We start from the raw sequence: 27,458 nt of genomic DNA, 5'->3' as shown, positions 1-27,458 counted from the left end.
TTCTGAGTGTGTTTCTGTATTGTGTTTGTGTCTGACAATAAGTAAGGCGTAATTCCTCGTTTTCTGGCTGTCTGTGTTTTTGGTTTGATATTTTTCTAAGTTTTTTCCTCATGTTATGGCAATCTGGGTCAAGCCATTTTTCATAGTTTTTTCTTTTGGGTTTGTTCTTGCGAGCTTTCAAGTTTGACCTTGTTGCCAAATTATCAAAAATATTGTTTAGGTTATTCACTGCCCGGTTTACGCCTTCTTTATTGTGAGTGTATATGTTATCCAGAAAGGTGTCCAAGAGAGCTTGAGTTGATTCATTGCTAATTGCTTTCTGGTATTTTTCCGTGCTATTTTTGGCCCATCTGTATGATTTTTTGGTGTTGTACAGCTTACTGGGTTGTGTTTCTGTGTTGGTTGTTTCTGTCTTTTTAAGATACATAGTAATTTGATTGTGGTCTGACAGTGTTGTTTGCGGTTTGACTGTGAATGCTCTGAAAGAGGATGGGTCCAAATCTGTAATCATATAGTCTACTGTGCTGCAGCCAAGAGGTGAGCAATAGGTCGATCTTCCGAGGAGGTCTCCCATGAACCTACCATTGACAATGTACAGACACAGGCCTCGACAGAGCTGTAGGAGCTGTTTTCCGTTGGTATTTGTCTGCTTGTCGCAGTTATGCCTGTATGGAAGGGAAGGGATATCGAAGTGCCTCCTTATTGTTAATCCTGTCATTGCTGCTATTGACCCAGGATAAGGCAAAGGTACAGACACACAATGTAAGCACAGAATAAAGCCTTAACCATCTGGCCCCCGCATGTCAGCTCACTGTCGTCTTTCCATCCAACATCTGCTTTAATCTGGGCCAGACTGATGGAGTGAACGACTCCTCGGTCCGTGGTAATCTGACACTGGTGGACATCAATCCACAGCACAAGACTGTCCACACTGGAGCCCAACAGGAGATCTCAGTCAAACTCCCAGTGGCCTGAGGATTGGCTGGTGTGAGAAATCCAGCTAACAAACCTTTCATATTATCCGCTAATTTTGATACAATACTGGCTCCCACGACAGGATAGCCCTGGTGCTACCCATTGCAGGTAATTCCAGGATATACCTGCAGGGACAGTGATTACATGTAATGCCCAGATACCCTTGGTGGGACAGCGATTACAGGAAATGCCCAGGTACCCCTGTTGGGACAGTGATTACAGGTAATGCCCAGATACCCCTGGTGGGACAGTGATTACAGGTAATGCCAAGATACCCCTGGTGGGACAGTGATTACAGGAAATGCCCAGATACCCCTGGTGGGACAGTGATTAGAGGTAATGCCCAGATACCCCTGGTGGGACAGTGATTACAGGTAATGCCTGAATATCCCTCATGTGAAGGTGATTACAGGTAATGCCCAGATACGCCTGGTGGGACAGTGAATACAGGTAATGCCCGGATACCCCTGGTGGGACAGTGAATACAGGTAATGCCCAGATACCCCTGGTGGGACAGTGATTACAGGTAATGCCAAGATACCCCTGGTGGGGCAGTGATTACAGGAAATGCCCAGATACCCCTGTTGGGACAGTGATTACAGGTAATGCCCAGATACCCCTGGTGGGACGGAGATTACAGGTAATGTCCGGATACACCTGGTGGGACAGTGAATACAGGTAATGCCCAGATACCCCTGGTGGGACGGTGATTGCAGGTAATGCCCAGATACCCCTGGTGGGATGGTGATTACAGGTAATGCCCAGATACCCCTGGTGGGACGGTGATTACAGGTAATGCCCAGATACCCCTGGTGGGATAGTGATTACTGGTAATGCCCGGATACCCCTCATGTGAAGGTGATTACAGGCAATGCCTGGATACCCCTGGTGGGACAGTGATTACAGGAAATGCCCATATACCCCGGAGGGACGGCGATTACAGGCAATGCCCAGATACCCCTGGTGGGACAGTGATTACAGGAAATGCCCAGATACCCCTGGAGGGACAGTGATTACAGGTAATGCCCAGATACCCCTGGAGGGATGGTGATTACGGGTAATGTCCAGATACCCCCGGTGGGACGGTGATTACAGGAAATGCCCAGATACCCTGGTGGGACAGTGATTACAGGTAATGCCCAGATACCCCTGGTGGGACGGTGATTACAGGTAATGCCCAGAAAACCCTGGAGGGACAGTGATTACAGGTAATGCCCAGATAACCCTGGAGGGACAGTGATTACAGGTAATGCCCAGATACCCCTGGTGGGACAGTGATTACAGGTAATGCCTGGATACCCCTGGTGTGAAGGTGATTACAGGCAATGCCTGGATACCCCTGGTGGGACAATGATTACAGGTAATGCCCAGATACCCCTGGTGGGACGGTGATTACAGGTAATGCCCAGATAATCCTGGTGGGACGGTGATTACAAGTAATGCCCAGATAACCCTGGAGGGACAGTGATTACAGGTAATGCCCAGATACCCCTGGTGGGATAGTGATTACTGGTAATGCCCGGATACCCCTGGTGTGAAGGTGATTACAGGTAATGCCCAGATACCCCTGGTGTGACAGTGATTACTGGTAATGCCTGGATACCCCTGGTGTGAAGGTGATTACAGGCAATTCCTGGATACCCCTGGTGGGACAATGACTACAGGTAATGCCCAGATACCCCTGGAGGGACAGTGATTACAGGTAATGCCCAGATACCCCTGGTGGGACGGTGATTACAGGTAATGCCCAGATACCGCTGGTGGGATGGTGATTACCGATAATGTCTGGATACCCCTGCTGGGACAGAGATTGCAGGTAATGCCCAGATACCCTGGTGGGACAGTGATTGCAGGTAATGCCCAGATACCCCTGGTGGGACAGTGATTACAGGTAATGCCCAGATACCCCTGGTGGGACGGTGATTACAGATAATGCCCGGATACCCCTGGTGTGAAGGTGATTACTGGTAATGCCCGGATACCCCTGGTGGGACGGTGATTACAGGTAATGCCCGGATACCGCTGGTGGGATGGTGATTACCGGTAATGTCTGGATACCCCTGCTGGGACAGTGATTGCAGGTAATGCCCAGATACCCCTGGTGGGACAGTGATTGCAGGTAATGCCCAGATACCCCTGGTGGGACAGTGATTGCAGGTAATGCCCAGATACCCCTGGTGGGACGGTGATTACAGGTAATGCCCAGATACCTCTGGTGGGACGTTGATTACAGGTAAGGCCCGATACCCCCGGCTCTCTGTGGAATGAGGCCCGCTGACAGCCCCAGGGCTTTCCTCAGACGGTTGTGTGCTGTCCCCACCCACCCCTGGAATATGGCCCTCCTGCCTGGTGCACAGCGAGTCAGCCACAGATTATGAGGCTGCAGCCCATCGAGGACCGAGCATTTGGGCGGCAGCTCACCAGTCCCGCATCCACATCTGTGGGGTCCGAAGAATGGAGGAGAGGCTGCCGAGACTGCAGCAGCGAAATCAGCCCAAGGCAATGATTAAGCGGTAACTGTCACTGCTGACAGAGGCAGGACAGAACCAGTGCCCTCAGCCCCTGTACATTTATAGCACTGCACTGTCTATCTGATGCCAGCGAGTGGCAGCATTGACTGACAATGGGGAATATGACACTGATCTCCACACACCCATCACTGTGTTACAAAAACATTTAAAAAGACTTGCATTTCTATACCAGCGTTCAGCACCTCAGGACGTCCCAAAGCACTTCACAGCCAATGAAGTACTTTTTGAAGTGCAGTCACTGTTCTAATGCAGGAAACACGGCAGCCAATTTGCGCACAGCAAGCTCCCACAAACAGCAATGTGATATGGCAAGATAATCTGTTATTTCAGTCCTGTTGATTAAGGGATAAATATTGGCCCAGGACACCAGGGAGAATGACCATGCTCACCTTCGAATAGTGGCCGTGGGATCATTTACATCCACCTGAGAGAGCAGTATAATGTCTCATCCGAAAGACGCACCTCCTAAAGTGCGGCGCTCCCTCCCTCCCGACAGTGCGGCGCTCCCTCAGTACTACCTCTCTGATAGTGCAGCGCTCCCTCAGTACTGCCCCTCCGACAGTGCAGCGCTCCCTCAGTACTGCCCCTCCGACAGTGCAGCGCTCCCTCAGTACTGCCCCTCCGACAGTGCAGCGCTCCCTCGGTACTGCCCCTCCAACAGTGCAGCGCTCCCTCAGTACTGCCCCCCCAACAGTGCAGCGCTCCCTCAGTACTGACCCTCCGAAAGTGCGGCGCTCCCTCAGTATTGCCCCTCCGACAGTGCAGCGCTCCCTCAGTACTGCCCCTCCAACAGTGCAGCGTTCCCTCAGTACTGACCCTCCGAAAGTGCGGCGCTCCCTCAGTATTGCCCCTCCGACAGTGCGGCGCTCCATCAGTACTGCCCCTCCGACAGTGCAGTGCTGCCTCAGTACCGTCCCTCCGATAGTGCGGCACTCCCTCAGTCCTGCCCCTCCGACAGTGCGGCGCTCCCTCAGTCCTGCCCCTCCGACAGTGCAGCGCTCCCTCAGTACTGCCCCTCCGACAGTGCAGCACTCCCTCAGTCCTGCCCCTCCGACAGTGCAGCGCTCCCTCAATACTGCCCCTCCGACAGTGCAGCGCTCCCTCAGCACTGCCCCTCCAACAGTGCAGCGTTCCCTCAGTACTGCCCCTCCGACAGTGTGGTGCTCCCTCAGTACTGCCCCTCTGACAGTGCGGCGCTCCCTCAGTACTGCCCCTCCGACAGTGTGGTGCTCCCTCAGTACTGCCCCTCCGACAGTGCGGCGCTCCCTCAGTACTGCCCCTCCGACAGTGCGGCGCTCCCTCAGTACTGCCCCTCCGACAGTGCAGCGCTCCCTCAGTACTGCCCCTCCGACAGTGCGGCGCTCCCCCAGTACCGCCCCTCCGATAGTGCAGCACTCCCTCAGTTCTGCCCCTCCAACAGTGCAGTGCTCCCTCAGTACTGCCACTCCCACCGTGCGGCGCTGCCTCAGTACCGCCCCTCTGACAGTGCGCCGCTCCCTCAGTACTGCACTGGAGTGTCAGCCTGGATTTTTGTGCTCAAGTCTCTGGAGTGGGGCTCGAACCCACAACCTTCTAGCTCAGGCGAGAGAGTGCTGCCCACTGAGCTACGGCTGGAGCAGCGGCAAAACCTCCTGCTCCTCTTGGCCCCCCTAAAATAAGAGTTAAAAAGAAACTTTGACCATTTTCTGAGAGGTGGATTTGCTTATTCCAAGTGGCCTCAAACAGGCAGGAGTTCCAGCCCCTGGTATCCAGACCTAAGATCAGCAGTGTAAACAGGGCAGCAAGTCACCCAGGACCATTCTGCACTGTGACTGCCCTGGTTACGGCAGGGAGGATGCCTGACCCTTGGCCCGACGAAACTCGCTGACTGCTCGGTACATAACCCGGTTATCTTATTCATATCTCTCTCGGCATCAATCTCCAACAGATCCTGTAGTGCCAAGCTTTCCTACAAAAGGAGGTTGAAAGTCCAAATATGTCCAATTCTGGGCACCGCACTTTAGGAAAGATGTGAAGGAGAGGGTGCAGCAAAGATTTACGAGAATGATTCCAGGATTGAGGGACTTCAGTTACTTTGACAGACTGGAGAAGCTGGGGTTGTTCTCCTTGGAGCAGAAAAGATTGAGGGGAGATTTGATGGAGGTGCTCAAAATCATGAGGGGTCTGGACAGAGTAGAGAGTGACAAACTGTTCCCATTGGCAGAAGGGTAGAGAATCAGAGGACACAGATTTAAGTTGATTTGCAAAAGAACCAAAGGCGACATAAGAAAAAACTTTTTTACGCAGCAAGGAGGAAAAATTCAGTTGTCTGCGCCTCCCGTTAGCGCCTTAAGAGGGCGCTAATTAGCCGCAGAGCAACTAGCGCCCGGGCGCGGCGATGTTTGCGTCGCTCGCGTAATTAACTAGACATTTTGTGGCGGCGCTAAACACTACCGCCACGATCTCCTGCGCCGGTAGATCGTGATGTCAGTCGAGTGCGCAACTCCCCGGTAGCGCCCCGGACCAGATATTGAGTGGCACCCCCTGCCTTACCACCTGCTGCTAGCAACGACAGGTTGAGGGGAGCGTTTTGCAGTCGGGAAGGGACTGGGGGAGCGCTATTTAAAGGCGACAGCTTCTGCCTTTTTTTGTTGGTGACATTTTTGCACCACGCATTCTGAGAGAGAGAGAGAGAGACTTCTGGAGATTCAACGCTGTGTGAAGGAGTTTTGCATACTGAGCAGCACTTTGCTGGTTCATTTTGATTTGACCTTCCTTGTATCGATTTAGAAGAGACTGTGGGGGCTGCACTCTGAGCTGTTTCCCTGGGCCTCTCCATTGTTCTTTCCAGCAGATTTGATGTACAGGTCTCTCCAGGCCGAGATTCAAGGCTGCAATGAGCAGGATGTGGATGGAGAGCAAGATCGACCCTCCCCTTTAAGATAAAAACAGAAAAATGCTGGAGAAACTCAGCAGGTCAAGCAGCATCTGCGAAGAGAGAAACAGAGTTAATGTTTCAGGTCGATGACCATTCGTCAGAACTGGCCGGCGCCAGTGTGTCTGTGTTCCATTGCTGACTGACATCACAATAGCTTCGCCAGCGCTGAGGTAGCGCCTCACTCCTCGGTCTATGCGCCTTAAGACAGGTGTGAAGCACATGATTTCGCGCTCCAATCACCCCCTGGGGCGATAAAATCCAAGTTTGCCATCAGAGGCGCTAATTAGCGCCAGGCGCTAAACTTTGCGCACGGCCGCTAATGGCGCCCCAAACGGGGCGATACTGAATTTTGCCCCCTAAGTGTTTAAGATCTGGAATGCACCGCCTGACAGGGTGGTGGAGGCAGACTCAATCATGGCTTTCAAAAGGGAGCTGGATAAGTATCTGAAGGAAAGAAATGTGCAGGGCTATGGGGAAAAGGCGGGGGAGTGGGACTAGCTGAAGTGCTCTTGTAGAGAGCCGGCACAAGCTCGACGGGCAGAATGGCCTTCTTCCATGCTGTAATCATTCTATGATCCTAAATGGCCTTTGTTGGATTGCCCTTCCCCTCCAGGTTAATTACCCGCTGAAAGAGCAGCGGGAAGTTTATAAGGAATGGCCTCTCCTGGCAAATCCCATACTGCCAGTTCACTATCATACACATGCTCTTTAAATCTTCACTCATCAGACCAAAGATGCCCTGATTAAAAACAAATCTTCAAAAATAGAGGAAAATTGGTTTTGATCAATGCACTCACACCCACCGATATGTTCCACACCCGACCACAGCACACTCATGCGTCTTAGTTAGTGGGGGTGGTCCCCACAATAAAATATCCAGCCAACCTTGTCTGGGTTCAACACAGAATATGGTGATTTGGGCATGGTACAGGCAACTGGTGGATAGGGACAGTACCCCAGTAACAGGGAGTGCTCGGGGGCTGTACCCCAGTAACAGGGAGCGCTCCAGTAACAGGCAGTGCCCGGGGACTGTACCCCAGTAACAGGCAGTGCCCAGGGACTGTACCCCAGTAACAGGGAGTGCCCGGGGACTGTACCCCAGTAACAGGGAGTGTCCAGGGACTGTACCCCAGTAACAGGCAGTGCCCGGGGACTGTACCCCAGTAACAAGGAGTGCCCAGGTACTGTACCCCAGTAACAGGGAATGCCCAGGGACTGTACCCCAGTCACAGGGAGTGCCCAGGGACCGTACCCCAGTAACAGGGAGTGCCCAAGGACTGTACCCCAGCAACAGGGAGTGCCCAGGGACTGTACCCCAGTAACAGGCAGTGCCCGGGGAATGTACCTCAGTAACAGGGAGTGCCCAGGGACTGTACCCCAGTAACAGGGAGTGCCCAGGGACTGTACCCCAGTAACAGGGAATGCCCAGGGACTGTACCCCAGTAACAGGGAGTGCCCAGGGACCGTACCGCAGTAACAGGGAGTGCCCAAGGACCGTACCCCTGTAACAGGGAGTGTCCAGGGTCTGTACCCCAGTAACAGGGAGTGCCCAGGGACCGTACCCCAGTGACAGGGAGTGCCCAGGGACCGTACCCCAGTCACAGGGAGTGCCATGGGACTGTACCCCAGTAACAGGGAGTGCCCAGGCACCGTACCCCAGCAACAGGGTGTGCCTGGGGACTGTACCCCAGTAACGGGGAGTGCCAGGGACCGTACCCCAGTAACAGGGAGCGCCCAGGGACTGTACCCCAGTAACAGGGAGTGCCCAGGGACCGTACCCCAGTAACAGGGAGTGCCCAGGGACTGTACCCCAGTAACAGGGAGTGCCGGGGACCGTACCCCAGTAACAGGGAGTGCCCGGGGACTGTACCCCAGTAACAGGGAGTGCCCGGGGACTGTACCCCAGTAACAGGGCGTGCCCAGGGACTGTACCCCAGTAACAGGGAGCGCCCAGGGAGCGTACCCCAGTAACAGGGAGTGCCCAGGTACTGTACCCCAGTAACAGGGAGTGCCCAGGGACTGGCAGGAGGGATGGTAACCAGAGGTAGAATTGTCTTATGCAGCGAATGTTAAGGCCTCATGAATATCAGGATAAGTTATCACGGCCCAGTTACTCTGTCATTCGAGTCTTGCACACGTTGCTAATGTGGCATTTTTCACACTGGCAATGAGTTGACTGATAGCCGTGCTGTGATCAGCTAAGTTTGTTAGGGAGATGCAGTCGGCAAAATAATACATGGAAGACGGATAATAACCGTGACTCTCTGACACTGCGAGGCAAGGAAGCGAATGCTGCACCTCGGTACCGAATGGTGCGCTGCTGACTGTTGAGGCAACAGCAGCGGTGAGGAAAATTGAAAGGTTGATGAGGTGCAAGCATTGTTTCGCGCGGGTGCTTTGATTGCTGGCATTTCAAACAGCCAGAAAACGCACTGGTTCCCTGACCGGGAATCGAACCCGGGCCGCGGCGGTGAAAGCGCCGAATCCTATCCACTAGACCACCAGGGAAGCTGTGAGAAGCGGCCTGCCAGCAAGCAGAACAAGGCAGTCTTTCCTCCTTGCTGCTTTGAAATTCAGGTCACTTTCACGCCAGGCAAACTTTTCGTACAAGATGACATTTTTTAGGCGAGATCACAAAGGACATGTTCAGGAAACCACAGCATCAAGTGCGTGTAGGCGTCCACCTGAAATCTATTTGCTTCTGTGCTTTTCTCAGAGATACACAGTCAGAGAAAAGCCGTCGGGATATTGAATAATCAGCACCAAAATATCAAGGACAATACAGAGGAAACAGTAATGCACTGCTTGAGACAAAGACTCAAACATATGCACGAACACAGATGTGTGCTCACTTTGTGTGAGTATGTCTCAGATATCCATATGATTCATGGAGGCGTGCAGTACAGTATGAGGCCATTCGGCCAATCGTGCCAGTGCTGTCCACTTGAAAGTTCAGACGTGCTTTCTCCCGCTGTTATCTGCATTTCAATGTCCTCTCTCGTTCCGCAGTGCCCCGCACAAAAGACAAACAGAAGGAGAACAGTATGCTAACGAGGAATTGATGCAGGAGGTTTTTATGCAGTTCCTCACCGTTTAAAATTGTTTTAGGTTCAATCTTTCGCTGTTGATCTTTTCCAAGGACCGCTTTAAGGTGCTGCCAAAACGTTTAAAATTGGGGATGTTAAAATTCCTTCCCGTCGGGGAATTTCACCCCGGTCTCCCGCGTGACAGGCGGGGATACTCACAACGAGACTAACGAGGAAGTGAGCAATGCAATGTCTGTCAGAGTAAGAATCGAGCCTGTTACACAGGAACAGGATGCCATTCAGCCCCTCAAAGCTGTTGCACAGCAACAGGAGCAGAACATTCATACCCTTGATCCACTTGCACAGGTACAGCTAATAAATTATTTATGCTCATGTGATGTGTTTGCTATGAAATGAATTGTTAAAAAAATTAGCCTCTATTGGCCGGGAATCGAACCCGGGTCTCCTGCGTGGCAGGCGAGAATTCTACCCCTGAACCACCAATGCACGCCGACTTAATCGATTCTATTTTCTGGTAGCTACAATTTATTTTTGACTTTTGTTAATACAAGCGGGGACACTGCGTTAACATCAAAAGCAATATGCAGCAGATACTGCATCTGGAATTGTTGATTAAATGCTGGAAACACTTCGAAGGTCCTGGAAGATCTGTGGACAGAGAAACACAGGGTTAACCTCTCAGGTGCATGAGCTCTCGGTAGAGCTAAGATTTTGCACTTTTCTACGTCCCGTGGGAGTTTCCTTCCAACGTTGTTTAGCTGCTCAAAAATTACATAATTAAGAAACTAACCTTCCCCAAAAGAAAAAATAGGAGCAGGATTGGGCCATTCGGCCCCTCGAGCCCGCCATTTAAAAAGTTCGTGGCTGATGAGATCTTCGACACAACGCAAATTTGCCGCTCGTTCCCCATAACCTTTGAATCCCCTGTAGCTGAAATATATGTCTATCAGACATACAGAACCCGTTTGACGTCTTACAGTGTGGCCCGAGGGATAGTGTGGAGAAGCTGGGATTGCTTTCCTCTGGAGGCTAAGAGGAAATTTAATAGAGGCTTGCAAAATTACAATGGGTTTTGATAGAGGAAATAAAGACAAACGCTTTCCAATGGCAGGAGGGATGGTAACCAGAGGTAGAATTGTCTTATGCAGCGAATGTTAAGGCCTCATGAATATCAGGATAAGTTATCACGGCCCAGTTACTCTGTCATTCGAGTCTTGCACACGTTGCTAATGTGGCATTTTTCACACTGGCAATGAGTTGACTGATAGCCGTGCTGTGATCAGCTAAGTTTGTTAGGGAGATGCAGTCGGCAAAATAATACATGGAAGACGGATAATAACCGTGACTGTTCTGACACTGCGAGGCAAGGAAGCGAATGCTGCACCTCGGTACCGAATGATGCGCTGCTGACTGTTGAGGCAACAGCAGCGGTGTGGAAAATTGAAAGGTTGATGAGGTGCAAGCATTGTTTCGCGCGGGGGCTTTGATTGCTGGCATGTCAAACAGCCAGAAAACGCACATGGTTCCCTGACACGGATTCGAACCAGGGCCGCGGCGGTGAAAGCGCCGAATCCTATCTACTAGACCACCAGGGAAGCTGTGAGAAGCGGCCTGCCAGCAAGCAGAACAAGGCAGTCTTTCCTCCTTGCTGCTTTGAAATTCAGGTCATTTTCACGCCAGGCAAACTTTTCGTACAAGATGACATTTTTTCGGCGAGATCACAAAGGACATGTTCAGGAAACCACAGCATCAAGTGCGTGTAGGCGTCCACCTGAAATCTATTTGCTTCTGTGCTTCTCTCAGAGATACACAGTCAGAGAAAAGCCGTCGGGATATTGAATAATCAGCACCAAAATATCAAGGACAATACAGAGGAAACAGTAATGCACTGCTTGAGACAAAGACTCAAACATATGCACGAACACAGATGTGTGCTCACTTTGTGTGAGTATGTCTCAGATATCCATATGATTCATGGAGGCGTGCAGTACAGTGTGAGGCCATTCGGCCAATCGTGCCAGTGCTGTCCACTTGAAAGATCAGACGTGCTTTCTCCCGCTGTTATCTGCATTTCCCTGTCCTCTCTCGTTCCGCAGTGCCCCGCAGAAAAGACAAACAGAAGGAGAACACTATGCTAACGAGGAATTGATGCAGGAGGTTTTTATGCAGTTCCTCACCGTTTAAAATAGTTTTAGGTTCAATCTTTCGCTGTTGATCTTTTCCAAGGAGCGCTTTAAGGTGCTGCCAAAACGTTTAAAATTGGGGATGTTAAAATTCCTTCCCGTCGGGGAATTTCACCCCGGTCTCCCGCGTGACAGGCGGGGATACTCACAACGAGACTAACGAGGAAGTGAGCAATGCAATGTCTGTCAGAGTAAGAATCGAGCCTGTTACACAGGAACAGGATGCCATTCAGCCCCTCAAAGCTGTTGCACAGCAACAGGAGCAGAACATTCATACCCTTGATCCACTTGCACAGGTACAGCTAATAAATTATTTATGCTCATGTGATGTGTTTGCTATGAAATGAATTGTTAAAAAAATTAGCCTGCGTTGGCCGGGAATCGAACCCGGGTCTCCCGCGTGGCAGGCGAGAATTCTACCCCTGAACCACCAACGCACGCCGACTTAATCGATTCTATTTTCTGGTAGCTACAATTTATTTTTGACTTTTGTTAATACAAGCGGGGACACTGCGTAAAAAAAAAAGCAATATGCAGCAGATACTGCATCTGGAATTGTTGATTAAATGCTGGAAACACTTCGAAGGTCCTGGAAGATCTGTGGACAGAGAAACACAGGGTTAACCTCTCAGGTGCATGAGCTCTCGGTAGAGCTAAGATTTTGCACTTTTCTACGTCCCGTGGGAGTTTCCTTCCAACGTTGTTTAGCTGCTCAAAAATTACATAATTAAGAAACTAACCTTCCCCAAAAGAAAAAATAGGAGCAGGATTGGGCCATTCGGCCCCTCGAGCCCGCCATTTAAAAAGTTCGTGGCTGATGAGACCTTCGACACAACGCAACTTTGCCGCCCGTTCCCCATAACCTTTGACTCCCCTGTAGCTGAAATATATGTCTATCAGACATACAGAACCCGTTTGACGTCTTACAGTGTGGCCCGAGGGATAGTGTGGAGAAGCTGGGATTGCTTTCCTCTGGAGGCTAAGAGGAAATTTAATAGAGGCTTGCAAAATTACAATGGGTTTTGATAGAGGAAATAAAGACAAACGCTTTCCAATGGCAGGAGGGATGGTAACCAGAGGTAGAATTGTCTTATGCAGCGAATGTTAAGGCCTCATGAATATCAGAATAAGTTATCACGGCCCAGTTACTCTGTCATTCGAGTCTTGCACACGTTGCTAATGTGGCATTTTTCACACTGGCAATGAGTTGACTGATAGCCGTGCTGTGATCAGCTAAGTTTGTTAGGGAGATGCAGTCGGCAAAATAATACATGGAAGACGGATAATAACCGTGACTGTTCTGACACTGTGAGGCAAGGAAGCGAATGCTGCACCTCGGTACCGAATGATGCGCTGCTGACTGTTGAGGCAACAGCAGCGGTGTGGAAAATTGAAAGGTTGATGAGGTGCAAGCATTGTTTCGCGCGGGTGCTTTGATTGCTGGCATTTCAAACAGCTAGAAAACGCACTGGTTCCCTGACCGGGAATCGAACCCGGGCCGCGGCGGTGAAAGCGCCGAATCCTATTCACTAGACCACCAGGGAAGCTGTGAGAAGCGGCCTGCCAGCAAGCAGAACAAGGCAGTCTTTCCTCCTTGCTGCTTTGAAATTCAGGTCACTTTCACGCCAGGCAAACTTTTCGTACAAGATGACATTTTTTGGGCGAGATCACAAAGGACATGTTCAGGAAACCACAGCATCAAGTGCGTGTAGGCGTCCACCTGAAATCTATTTGCTTCTGTGCTTTTCTCAGAGATACACAGTCAGAGAAAAGCCGTCGGGATATTGAATAATCAGCACCAAAATATCAAGGACAATACAGAGGAAACAGTAATGCACTGCTTGAGACAAAGACTCAAACATATGCACGAACACAGATGTGTGCTCACTTTGTGTGAGTATGTCTCAGATATCCATATGATTCATGGAGGCGTGCAGTACAGTGTGAGGCCATTCGGCCAATCGTGCCAGTGCTGTCCACTTGAAAGATCAGACGTGCTTTCTCCCGCTGTTATCTGCATTTCCCTGTCCTCTCTCGTTCCGCAGTGCCCCGCACAAAAGACAAACAGAAGGAGAACACTATGCTAACGAGGAATTGATCCAGGAGGTTTTTATGCAGTTCCTCACCGTTTAAAATAGTTTTAGGTTCAATCTTTCGCTGTTGATCTTTTCCAAGGAGCGCTTTAAGGTGCTGCCAAAACGTTTAAAATTGGGGATGTTAAAATTCCTTCCCGTCGGGGAATTTCACCCCGGTCTCCCGCGTGACAGGCGGGGATACTCACAACGAGACTAACGAGGAAGTGAGCAATGCAATGTCTGTCAGAGTAAGAATCGAGCCTGTTACACAGGAACAGGATGCCATTCAGCCCCTCAAAGCTGTTGCACAGCAACAGGAGCAGAACATTCATACCCTTGATCCACTTGCACAGGTACAGCTAATAAATTATTTATGCTCATGTGATGTGTTTGCTATGAAATGAATTGTTAAAAAAATTAGCCTGCGTTGGCCGGGAATCGAACCCGGGTCTCCCGCGTGGCAGGCGAGAATTCTACCCCTGAACCACCAACGCACGCCGACTTAATCGATTCTATTTTCTGGTAGCTACAATTTATTTTTGACTTTTGTTAATACAAGCGGGGACACTGCGTAAAAAAAAAAGCAATATGCAGCAGATACTGCATCTGGAATTGTTGATTAAATGCTGGAAACACTTCGAAGGTCCTGGAAGATCTGTGGACAGAGAAACACAGGGTTAACCTCTCAGGTGCATGAGCTCTCGGTAGAGCTAAGATTTTGCACTTTTCTACGTCCCGTGGGAGTTTCCTTCCAACGTTGTTTAGCTGCTCAAAAATTACATAATTAAGAAACTAACCTTCCCCAAAAGAAAAAATAGGAGCAGGATTGGGCCATTCGGCCCCTCGAGCCCGCCATTTAAAAAGTTCGTGGCTGATGAGACCTTCGACACAACGCAACTTTGCCGCCCGTTCCCCATAACCTTTGACTCCCCTGTAGCTGAAATATATGTCTATCAGACATACAGAACCCGTTTGACGTCTTACAGTGTGGCCCGAGGGATAGTGTGGAGAAGCTGGGATTGCTTTCCTCTGGAGGCTAAGAGGAAATTTAATAGAGGCTTGCAAAATTACAATGGGTTTTGATAGAGGAAATAAAGACAAACGCTTTCCAATGGCAGGAGGGATGGTAACCAGAGGTAGAATTGTCTTATGCAGCGAATGTTAAGGCCTCATGAATATCAGAATAAGTTATCACGGCCCAGTTACTCTGTCATTCGAGTCTTGCACACGTTGCTAATGTGGCATTTTTCACACTGGCAATGAGTTGACTGATAGCCGTGCTGTGATCAGCTAAGTTTGTTAGGGAGATGCAGTCGGCAAAATAATACATGGAAGACGGATAATAACCGTGACTGTTCTGACACTGTGAGGCAAGGAAGCGAATGCTGCACCTCGGTACCGAATGATGCGCTGCTGACTGTTGAGGCAACAGCAGCGGTGTGGAAAATTGAAAGGTTGATGAGGTGCAAGCATTGTTTCGCGCGGGTGCTTTGATTGCTGGCATTTCAAACAGCTAGAAAACGCACTGGTTCCCTGACCGGGAATCGAACCCGGGCCGCGGCGGTGAAAGCGCCGAATCCTATTCACTAGACCACCAGGGAAGCTGTGAGAAGCGGCCTGCCAGCAAGCAGAACAAGGCAGTCTTTCCTCCTTGCTGCTTTGAAATTCAGGTCACTTTCACGCCAGGCAAACTTTTCGTACAAGATGACATTTTTTGGGCGAGATCACAAAGGACATGTTCAGGAAACCACAGCATCAAGTGCGTGTAGGCGTCCACCTGAAATCTATTTGCTTCTGTGCTTTTCTCAGAGATACACAGTCAGAGAAAAGCCGTCGGGATATTGAATAATCAGCACCAAAATATCAAGGACAATACAGAGGAAACAGTAATGCACTGCTTGAGACAAAGACTCAAACATATGCACGAACACAGATGTGTGCTCACTTTGTGTGAGTATGTCTCAGATATCCATATGATTCATGGAGGCGTGCAGTACAGTGTGAGGCCATTCGGCCAATCGTGCCAGTGCTGTCCACTTGAAAGATCAGACGTGCTTTCTCCCGCTGTTATCTGCATTTCCCTGTCCTCTCTCGTTCCGCAGTGCCCCGCACAAAAGACAAACAGAAGGAGAACACTATGCTAACGAGGAATTGATCCAGGAGGTTTTTATGCAGTTCCTCACCGTTTAAAATTGTTTTAGGTTCAATCTTTCGCTGTTGATCTTTTCCAAGGAGCGCTTTAAGGTGCTGCCAAAACGTTTAAAATTGGGGATGTTAAAATTCCTTCCCGTCGGGGAATTTCACCCCGGTCTCCCGCGTGACAGGCGGGGATACTCACAACGAGACTAACGAGGAAGTGAGCAATGCAATGTCTGTCAGAGTAAGAATCGAGCCTGTTACACAGGAACAGGATGCCATTCAGCCCCTCAAAGCTGTTGCACAGCAACAGGAGCAGAACATTCATACCCTTGATCCACTTGCACAGGTACAGCTAATAAATTATTTATGCTCATGTGAGGTGTTTGCTATGAAATGAATTGTTAAAAAAATTAGCCTCTATTGGCCGGGAATCGAACCCGGGTCTCCTGCGTGGCAGGCGAGAATTCTACCCCTGAACCACCAATGCACGCCGACTTAATCGATTCTATTTTCTGGTAGCTACAATTTATTTTTGACTTTTGTTAATACAAGCGGGGACACTGCGTTAACATAAAAAGCAATATGCAGCAGATACTGCATCTGGAATTGTTGATTAAATGCTGGAAACACCTCGAAGGTCCTGGAAAATCTGTGGACAGAGAAACACAGGGTTAACCTCTCAGGTGCATGAGCTCTCGGTAGAGCTAAGATTTTGCACTTTTCTACGTCCCGTGGGAGTTTCCTTCCAACGTTGTTTAGCTGCTCAAAAATTACATAATTAAGAAACTAACCTTCCCCAAAAGAAAAAATAGGAGCAGGATTGGGCCATTCGGCCCCTCGAGCCCGCCATTTAAAAAGTTCGTGGCTGCTGAGATCTTCGACACAACGCAACTTTGCCGCCCGTTCCCCATAACCTTTGACTCCCCTGTAGCTGAAATATATGTCTATCAGACATACAGAACCCGTTTGACGTCTTACAGTGTGGCCCGAGGGATAGTGTGGAGAAGCTGGGATTGCTTTCCTCTGGAGGCTAAGAGGAAATTTAATAGAGGCTTGCAAAATTACAATGGGTTTTGATAGAGGAAATAAAGACAAACGCTTTCCAATGGCAGGAGGGATGGTAACCAGAGGTAGAATTGTCTTATGCAGCGAATGTTAAGGCCTCATGAATATCAGGATAAGTTATCACGGCCCAGTTACTCTGTCATTCGAGTCTTGCACACGTTGCTAATGTGGCATTTTTCACACTGGCAAAGAGTTGACTGATAGCCGTGCTGTGATCAGCTAAGTTTGTTAGGGAGATGCAGTCGGCAAAATAATACATGGAAGACGGATAATAACCGTGACTGTTCTGACACTGCGAGGCAAGGAAGCGAATGCTGCACCTCGGTACCGAATGATGCGCTGCTGACTGTTGAGGCAACAGCAGCGGTGTGGAAAATTGAAAGGTTGATGAGGTGCAAGCATTGTTTCGCGCGGGTGCTTTGATTGCTGGCATGTCAAACAGCCAGAAAACGCACTGGTTCCCTGACCGGGAATCGAACCCGGGCCGCGGCGGTGAAAGTGCCGAATCCTATCCACTAGACCACCAGGGAAGCTGTGAGAAGCGGCCTGCCAGCAAGCAGAACAAGGCAGTCTTTCCTCCTTGCTGCTTTGAAATTCAGGTCACTTTCACGCCAGGCAAACTTTTCGTGCAAGATGACATTTTTTAGGCGAGATCACAAAGGACATGTTCAGGAAACCACAGCATCAAGTGCGTGTAGGCGTCCACCTGAAGTCTATTTGCTTCTGTGCTTTTCTCAGAGATACACAGTCAGAGGAAAGCCGTCGGGATATTGAATAATCAGCACCAAAATATCAAGGACAATACAGAGGAAACAGTAATGCACTGCTTGAGACAAAGACTCAAACATATGCACGAACACAGATGTGTGCTCACTTTGTGTGAGTATGTCTCAGATATCCATATGATTCATGGAGGCGTGCAGTACAGTGTGAGGCCATTCGGCCAATCGTGCCAGTGCTGTCCAATTGAAAGATCAGACGTGCTTTCTCCCGCTTTTATCTGCATTTCCCTGTCCTCTCTCGTTCCGCAGTGCCCCGCACAAAAGACAAACAGAAGGAGAACACTATGCTAACGAGGAATTGATGCAGGAGGTTTTTATGCAGTTCCTCACCGTTTAAAATTGTTTTAGGTTCAATCTTTCGCTGTTGATCTTTTCCAAGGAGCGCTTTAAGCTGCTGCCAAAACGTTTAAAATTGGGGATGTTAAAATTCCTTCCCGTCGGGGAATTTCACCCCGGTCTCCCGCGTGACAGGCGGGGATACTCACAACGAGGCTAACGAGGAAGTGAGCAATGCAATGTCTGTCAGAGTAAGAATCGAGCCTGTTACACAGGAACAGGATGCCATTCAGCCCCTCAAAGCTGTTGCACAGCAACAGGAGCAGAACATTCATACCCTTGATCCACTTGCACAGGTACAGCTAATAAATTATTTATGCTCATGTGATGTGTTTGCTATGAAATGAATTGTTAAAAAAATTAGCCTGCATTGGCCGGGAATCGAACCCGGGTCTCCCGCGTGGCAGGCGAAAATTCTACCCCTGAACCACCAATGCACGCCGACTTAATCGCTTCTATTTTCTGGTAGCTACAATTTATTTTTGACTTTTGTTAATACAATCGTTAACATAAAAAGCAATATGCAGCAGATACTGCATCTGGAATTGTTGATTAAATGCTAGAAACACTTCGAAGGTCCTGGAAGATCTGTGGACAGAGAAACACAGGGTTAACCTCTCAGGTGCATGAGCTCTCGGTCGAGCTAAGATTTTGCACTTTTCTACGTCCCGTGGGAGTTTCCTTCCAACGTTGTTTAGCTGCTCAAAAATTACATAATTAAGAAACTAACCTTCCCCAAAAGAAAAAATAGGAGCAGGATTGGGCTATTCGGCCCCTCGAGACCGCCATTTAAAAAGTTCGTGGCTGATGAGATCTTCGACACAACGCAACTTTGCCGCCCGTTCCCCATAACCTTTGACTCCCCTGTAGCTGAAATATATGTCTATCAGACATACAGAACCCGTTTGACGTCTTACAGTGTGGCCCGAGGGATAGTGTGGAGAAGCTGGGATTGCTTTCCTCTGGAGGCTAAGAGGAAATTTAATAGAGGCTTGCAAAATTACAATGGGTTTTGATAGAGGAAATAAAGACAAACGCTTTCCAATGGCAGGAGGGATGGTAACCAGAGGTAGAATTGTCTTATGCAGCGAATGTTAAGGTCTCATGAATATCAGGATAAGTTATCACGGCCCAGTTATTCTGTCATTCGAGTCTTGCACACGTTGCTAATGTGGCATTTTTCACACTGGCAATGAGTTGACTGATAGCCGTGCTGTGATCAGCTAAGTTTGTTAGGGAGATGCAGTCGGCAAAATAATACATGGAAGACGGATAATAACCGTGACTGTTCTGACACTGTGAGGTACACTTAATGTGGGCACTCAAGGTGTCTTGTTCCCAATGTCATTTCCTGCTGACTTTGAAACAGCAGGCATTTTAAAGAAGGCAAGGAAGTGAATGTTGCCCCTCGGTACCGAATGTTGCGCTGCTGACAGTTGAGGCAACAGCAGCGTGGAAAGTTGAAAGGTTGATGAGGTGCAAGCATTGTTTCGCGCGGGTGCTTTGATTGCTGGCATTTCAAACAGCCAGAAAAAGCACTGGTTCCCTGACCTGGAATTCAAACCCGGGCCGCGGCGGTGAAAGCGCCGAATCCTAACCACTAGACCACCAGGGAAGCTGCGAAAAGTATCCTGCCAGCAAGCAGAACAATGCAGTCTTTCCTCCTTGCTGCTTTGAAATTCAGGTCACTTTCGCGCCAGGCAAACTTTTCGTACAAGATGTCATTTTTTAGGCGAGATCACAAACGACATGTTCAAGAAACCACAGCATCAATTGCGGGTAGGCGTCCACCTGAAATCTATTTGCTTCTGTGCATTTCTCAGTGATACACAGTCAGAGAAAAGCCGTCGGGATATTGAATAATCAGCACCAAAATATCAAGGACAACACAGAGGAAATAGCAATGCACTGCTTGAGACAAAGACAAACAGAAGGAGAACACTATGCTAACGAGGAATTGATGCAGGAGCTTTTTATACAGTTCCTCACCGTTTAAAATTATTTTAGGTTCAATTTTTCGCTGTTGATCTTTTCCAAGGAGCACGTTAAGGTGCTGCCGAAAGGTTTAAAATTGGGGATGTTAAAATTCCTCCCTGTCGGGGAATTTCACCCCGGTCTCCCGCGTGACAGGTGGGGATACTCACAACTATATTAACGAGGAAGTGAGCAATGCAATGTCTGTCAGAGTAAGAATCGAGCCTGTTACACAGAAACAGGATGCCATTCAGCCCCTGAAAGCTGTTGCACAGGAACAGGAGCAGAACATTCATACCCTTGATCCAGTTAATATATTATTTATGCTCAAGTGATGTGTTTGCGATGAAATGAATTGTTTAAAATGTTATCCTGCATGGGCCGGGAATCGAACCCGGGTCACCGGCGTGGGAGGCGAGAATTTTACCCCTGAACCACCAATGCACGCCGAATTAACAAATTATATTTTCTGGTAGCTACAATTTATTTTTGGCTTTTGTAAATTCAAGCGGGGACACTGCGTTAACATAAAAAGCTAAATGCAGCAGATACTGCATCTGGAATTGTTGACTAAATGCTGGAAACACTTCGAAGGTCCTGGAAGATCTGTGGACAGAGAATTACAGGGTTAACCTCTCAGGTGCATGAGCTCACGGCAGAGCTAAGATTTTGCACTTTTCTAGGTGCCGTGGGAGTTTCCTTCCAACGTTGTTTAGCTGCACAAAAATTACATAATTAAGAAACTAACCTTCCCCAAAAGAATAAATAGGAGCAGGATTGGGCCATTCGGCCCCTCGAGCACCGCCATTTAATAATTTCGTGGCTGATGAGATCTTCGACACAACGCAACTTTTCCGCCCGCTCCCCATAACCCTTGACTCCCGGACATACAGAACTCGTTTGACGTCTTACAGTGTGGCCCGAGGGACAACCGACTTCAGTTATGTTGATGGTGTGGACAAGCTGGAATTGCTTTCCTCTGGAGGCTAAGAGGAAATTTAATAAAGGCTTGCAAAATTTCAATGGCTTTTGATGGAGGAAATAAAGACAACCGCTTTCCAATGGCAGGAGGGATGGTAACCAGAGGTAGAATTGTCTTATGCAGCGAATGTTAAGGCCTCATGAATATCAGGATAAATTATCACGGCCCAGGTACTCTGTCATTCGAGTCTTGCACACGTAGCTAATGTGGCATTCTTCACACTGGCAATGAGTTGACTGATCGCCGTGCTGTGAGCAGCTAAGTTTGTTAGGGAGATGCAGTCGGCAAAATAATACATGGAAGGCGGATAATAACCGTGACCGTTCTGACACTGTGAGGTAGACATAAATGTGGGCATTTAAGGTGTCTTGTTCCCAATGTCATTTCCTGCTGACTTTGAAACAGCAGGCATTTCACAGAAGGCAAGGAAGTGAATGTTGCACCTCGGTACCGAATGTTGCGCTGCTGACTGTTGAGGCAACAGCAGCGTGGAAAGTTGAAAGGTTGATGAGGTGCAAGCATTGTTTCGCGCGGGTGCTTTGATTGCTGGCATTTCAAACAGCCAGAAAAAGCATTGGTTCCCTGACCGGGAATTCGAACCTGGGCCGCGGCGGTGATAAGCGCCGAATCCTAACCACTAGACCACCAGGGAAGCTGTGGAAAACATCCTGCCAGCAAGCAGAACAATGCAATCTTTCCTCCTTGCTGCTTTGAAATTCAGGTCACTTTCGCGCCAGGCAAACCTTTCGTTCCAGATGACATTTTTTCGGCGAGATCACAAACGACATGTTCAAGAAACCACAGCATCAATTGCGGGTAGGCGTCCACCTGAAATCTATTTGCTTCTGTGCTTTTCTCAGTGATACATAGTCAGAGAAAAGCCGTCGGGATATTGAATAATCAGCACCAAAATATCAAGGACAACACAGAGGAAATAGTAATGCACTGCTTGAGACAAAGGCTCAAACACATACACGAACACAGATGTGTGCTCACTTTGTGTGGGTATATCTCAGATATCCATATGATTCATGGAAGCTTGCAGTACAGTATGAGGCCATTCGGCCAATCGTGCCAGTCCTGTCCCCTTGAAAGATCAGACGTGCTTTCTCCCGCTGTTATCTGCATTTCCCTGTCCTCTCTCGTTCCTCAGTGCCCCGCACAAAAGACAAAGAGAAGGAGAACACTATGCTAACGAGGAATTGAAGCAGGAGCTTTTTATACAGTTCCTCACCGTTTAAAATCATTTTAGGTTCAATTTTTCGCTGTTGATCTTTTCCAAGGAGCACGTTAAGGTGCTGCCCAAAGGTTTAAAATTGGGGATGTTAAGATTCCTCCCCGTCGGGGATTTTCACCCCGGTCTCCCGCGTGACAGGTAGGGATACTCACAACTATACTAACGAGGAAGTGAGCAATGTAATGTCTGTCAGAGTAAGAATCGAGCCTGTTACACAGAAACAGGATGCCATTCAGCCCCGGAAAACAGTTGCACAGGAACAGGAGCAGAACATTCATTCCCTTGATCCAGTTGCACAGACACAGCTAATATATTATTTGTGCTCAAGTGATGTGTTTGCTATGAAATGAATTGTTTAAAATGTTAACCTGCATTGGCCGGGAATCGAACCCGGGTCACCCGCGTGGGAGGCGAGAATTCTACCCTTGAACCACCAATGCACGCCGAGTTAACAAATTCCATTTTCTGGAAGCTACAATTTATTTTTGGCTTTTGTTAATACAAGCGGGGACACTGCGTTAACATAAAAAGCTAAATGCAGCAGATACTGCATCTGGAATTGTTGACTAAATGCTGGAATCAGTTCGAAGGTCCTGGAAGATCTGTGGACAGAGAATTACAGGGTTAACCTCTCAGGTGCATGAGCTCACGGCAGAGCTAAGATTTTGCACTTTTCTAGGTGCCGTGGGAGTTTCCTTCCAACGTTGTTTAGCTGCTCAAAAATTACATAATTAAGAAACTAACGTTCCCCAAAAGAATAAATAGGAGCAGGATTGGGCCATTCGACCCCTCGAGCCCCGCCATTTAATAATTTCGTGGCTGATGAGATCTTCGACACAACGCAACTTTTCCGCCCGCTCCCCATAACCCTTGACTCCCCGACATACAGAACTCGTTTGACGTCTTACAGTGTGGCCCGAGGGACAAGCGACTTCAGTTATGTTGATGGTGTGGACAAGCTGGAATTGCTTTCCTCTGGAGGCTAAGAGGAAATTTAATAAAGGATTGCATAATTTCAATGACTTTTGATAGAGGAAATAAAGACAACCGCTTTCCAATGGCAGGAGGGATGGTAACCAGAGGTAGAATTGTCTTATGCAGCGAATGTTAAGGCCTCATGAATATCAGGATAAGTTCTCACGGCCAAGGTACTCTGTCATTCGAGTCTTGAACACGTAGCTAATGTTGCTTTCTTCACACTGGCAATGAGTTGACTGACAGCCGTGCTGTGATCAGTTAAGTTTGTCAGGGAGATGCAGTCGGCAAAATAATACATGGAAGGCGGATAATAACCGTGACTGTTCTGACACTGTGAGGTACACATAAATGTGGGCATTTAAGGTGTCTTGTTCCCAATGTCATTTCCTGCTGACTTTGAAACAGCAGGCATTTCACAGAAGGCAAGGAAGTGAATGTTGCACTTCGGTACCGAATGTTGCGCTGCTGACTGTTGAGGCAACAGCAGCGTGGAAAGTTGAAAGGTTGATGAGGTGCAAGCATTGTTTCGCGCGGGTGCTTTGATTGCTGGCATTTCAAACAGCCAGAAAAAGCATTGGTTCCCTGACCGGGAATTCGAACTCGGGCCGCGGCGGTGATAAGCGCCGAATCCTAACCACTAGACCACCAGGGAAGCTGTGGAAAACATCCTGCCAGCAAGCAGAACAATGCAGTCTTTCCTCCTTGCTGCTTTGAAATTCAGGTCACTTTCGCGCCAGGCAAACCTTTCGTACCAGATGACATTTTTTCGGCGAGATCACAAACGACATGTTCAAGAAACCACAGCATCAATTGCGGGTAGGCGTCCACCTGAAATCTATTTGCTTCTGTGCTTTTCTCAGTGATACATAGTCAGAGAAAAGCCGTCGGGATATTGAATAATCAGCACCAAAATATCAAGGACAACACAGAGGAAATAGTAATGCACTGCTTGAGACAAAGGCTCAAACACATACACGAACACAGATGTGTGCTCACTTTGTGTGGGTATGTCTCAGATATCCATATGATTCATGGAAGCTTGCAGTAAAGTATGAGGCCATTCGGCCAATCGTGCCAGTGCTGTCCCCTTGAAAGATCAGACGTGCTTTCTCCCGCTGTTATCTGCATTTCCCTGTCCTCTCTCGTTCCGCAGTGCCCCGCACAAAAGACAAACAGAAGGAGAACACTATGCTAACGAGGAATTGATGCAGGAGCTTTTTATACAGTTCCTCACCGTTTAAAATTATTTTAGGTTCAATTTTTCGCTGTTGATCTTTTCCAAGGAGCACGTTAAGGTGCTGCCCAAAGGTTTAAAATTGGGGATGTTAAAATTCCTCCCCGTCGGGGAATTTCACCCCGGTCTCCCGCGTGACAGGTGGGGATACTCACAACGATACTAACGAGGAAGTGAGCAATGTAATGTCTGTCAGAGTAAGAATCGAGCCTGTTACACAGAAACAGGATGCCATTCAGCCCCTGAAAACTGTTGCACAGGAACAGGAGCAGAACATTCATTCCCTTGATCCAGTTGCACAGATGCAGCTAATATATTATTTATGCTCAAGTGATGTGTTTGCTATGAAATGAATTGTTTAAAATGTTAACCTGCATTGGCCGGGAATCGAACCCGGGTCACCCGCGTGGGAAGCGAGAATTCTACCCCTGAATCACCAATACACGCCGAGTTAACAAATTCCATTTTCTGGTAGCTACAATTTATTTTTGGCTTTTGTTAATACAAGCGGGGACACTGCGTTAACATAAAAAGCTAAATGCAGCAGATACTGCATCTGGAATTGTTGACTAAATGCTGGAAACACTTCGAAGGTCCTGGAAGATCCGTGGATAGAGAATCACAGGGTTAACCTCTCAGGTGCATGAGCTCACGGTTGAGCTAAGGTTTTGCACTTTTCTAGGTGCCGTGGGAGTTTCCTTCCAACGTTGTTTAGCTTCTCAAAAATTACATAATTAAGAAACTAACGTTCCCCAAAAGAATAAATAGGAGCAGGATTGGGCCATTCAGCTCCTCGAGCCCCGCCATTTAATAAGTTCGTGGCTGATGAGATCTTCGACACAACGCAACTTTTCCGCCCGCTACCCATAACCCTTGACTCCCCGACATACAGAACTCGTTTGACGTCTTACAGTGTGGCCCGAGGGACAAGCGATTTCAGTTATGTTGATGGTGTGGACAAGCTGGAATTGCTTTCCTCTGGAGGCTAAGAGGAAATTTAATAAAGGCTTGCAAAATTACAATGGCTTTTGATAGAGGACATAAAGACAACCGCTTTCCAATGGCAGGAGGGATGGTAACCAGAGGTAGAATTGTCTTATGCAGCGAATGTTAAGGCCTCATGAATATCAGGATAAGTTCTCACGGCCAAGGTACTCTGTCATTCGAGTCTTGAACACGTAGCTAATGTTGCTTTCTTCACACTGGCAATGAGTTGACTGACAGCCGTGCTGTGATCAGCTAAGTTTGTTAGGGAGATGCAGTCGGCAAAATAATACATGGAATGCGGATAATCACCGTGACTGTTCTGACACTGTGAGGTACACATAAATGTGGGCATTTAAGGTGTCTTGTTCCCAATGTCATTTCCTGCTGACTTTGAAACAGCAGGCATTTTACAGAAGGCAAGGAAGTGAATATTGCACCTCGGTACCGAATGTTGCGCTGCTGACTGTTGAGGCAACAGCAGCGTGGAAAGTTGAAAGGTTGATGAGGCGCAAGCATTGTTTCGCGCGGGTGCTTTGAATGCTGGCATTTCAAACAACCAGAAGAAGCACTGGCTCCCTGACCGAGAATCGAGCCCGGGCCGCAGCAGTGAAAGCGCCGAAACCTAACCACTAGGCCACCAGGGAAGCTGTGAAAAGCATCCTGCCAGCAAGCAGAACAATGCAGTCTTTCCTCCTTGCTGCTTTGAAATTCAGGTCACTTTCGCGCCAGGCAAACTTTTCGTACCAGATGACATTTTTTAGGAGAGATCACAAACGACATGTTCAAGAAACCACAGCATCAATTGCGGGTAGGCGTCCACCTGAAATCTATTTGCCTCTGTGCTTTTCTCAGTGATACACAGTCAGAGAAAAGCCGTCGGGATATTGAATAATCAGCACCAAAATATCAAGTACAACACAAAGGAAATAGTAATGCACTGCTTGAGACAAAGGCTCAAACACATACACGAACACAGATGTGTGCTCACTTTGTGTGGGTATGTCTCAGATATCCATATGATTCATGGAAGCTTGCAGTACAGTATGAGGCCATTCGGCCAATCGTGCCAGTGCTGTCCCCTTGAAAGATCAGACGTGATTTCTCCCGCTGTTATCTGCATTTCCCTGTCCTCTCTCGTTCCGCAGTGCCCCGCACAAAAGACAAACAGAAGGAGAACACTATGCTAACGAGGAATTGATGCAGGAGCTTTTTATACAGTTCCTCACCGTTTAAAATTATTTTAGGTTCAATTTTTCGCTGTTGATCTTTTCCAAGGAGCACGTTAAGGTGCTGCCCAAAGGTTTAAAATTGGGGATGTTAAAATTCCTCCCCGTCGGGGAATTTCACCCCGGTCTCCCGCGTGACAGGTGGGGATACTCACAACTATACTAACGAGGAAGTGAGCAATGTAATGTCTGTCAGAGTAAGAATCGAGCCTGTTGCACAGAAACAGGATGCCATTCAGCCCTTGAAAACTGTTGCACAGGAACAGGAGCAGAACATTCATTCCCTTGATCCAGTTGCACAGATACAGCTAATATATTATTTATGCTCAAGTGATGTGTTTGCTATGAAATGAATTGTTTAAAATGTTAACCTGCATTGGCCGGGAATCGAGCCCGTGTCCCCCGCGTAGCAGGCGAGAATTCTACCCCTGAACCACCAATGCACACCGAGGGAACAAATTCCTTTTTCTGGTAGCTACAATTTATTTTTGGCTTTTGTTAATACAAGCGGGGACACTGCGTTAACATATAACGCAAAATGCATCAGATGCTGCATCTGGAATTGCTGACTAAATGCTGGAAACACTTCGAAGGTCCTGGAAGATGCGTGGATAGAGAATCACAGGGTTAACCTCTCAGGTGCATGAGCTCACGGATGAGCTAAGATTTTGCACTTTTCTAGGTGCCGTGGGAGTTTCCTTCCAACGTTGTTTAGCTTCTCAAAAATTACATAATTAAGAAACTAACGTTCCCCAAAAGAATAAATAGGAGCAGGATTGGGCCATTCAGC

At 48.3% G+C, this 27,458-nt stretch overlaps 5 non-coding genes across 5 annotated transcripts; all 5 read right to left on the bottom strand.

Annotated features, from left to right (window-relative positions):
- Positions 1 to 8,859: 8,859 nt before the first annotated feature.
- trnae-uuc (transfer RNA glutamic acid (anticodon UUC)) lies at positions 8,860 to 8,931 on the bottom strand. The gene has a single exon. It is a non-coding gene; the product is annotated as a tRNA-Glu (tRNA).
- A 3,088-nt stretch (positions 8,932 to 12,019) lies between these two features.
- Positions 12,020 to 12,090, bottom strand: trnag-gcc (transfer RNA glycine (anticodon GCC)). The gene has a single exon. It is a non-coding gene; the product is annotated as a tRNA-Gly (tRNA).
- Positions 12,091 to 14,151: 2,061 nt separating this feature from the next.
- On the bottom strand, positions 14,152 to 14,222 carry trnag-gcc (transfer RNA glycine (anticodon GCC)). The gene has a single exon. It is a non-coding gene; the product is annotated as a tRNA-Gly (tRNA).
- Positions 14,223 to 22,612: 8,390 nt separating this feature from the next.
- Positions 22,613 to 22,683, bottom strand: trnag-ccc (transfer RNA glycine (anticodon CCC)). Its single transcript has one exon. It is a non-coding gene; the product is annotated as a tRNA-Gly (tRNA).
- Positions 22,684 to 24,827: 2,144 nt separating this feature from the next.
- trnag-ccc (transfer RNA glycine (anticodon CCC)) lies at positions 24,828 to 24,898 on the bottom strand. Its single transcript has one exon. It is a non-coding gene; the product is annotated as a tRNA-Gly (tRNA).
- Positions 24,899 to 27,458: the final 2,560 nt, after the last annotated feature.

Source organism: Somniosus microcephalus, unplaced genomic scaffold (genome assembly GCF_052327205.1).
Source record: "Somniosus microcephalus isolate GS21.2 unplaced genomic scaffold, FLI_Smic_1.0 unresolved_chr8, whole genome shotgun sequence".
Lineage (NCBI taxonomy): Eukaryota > Metazoa > Chordata > Chondrichthyes > Squaliformes > Somniosidae > Somniosus > Somniosus microcephalus.
The sequence above is the reverse complement of the archived record's forward strand: the minus strand, read 5'-3'. Positions and strand labels throughout refer to the sequence as shown.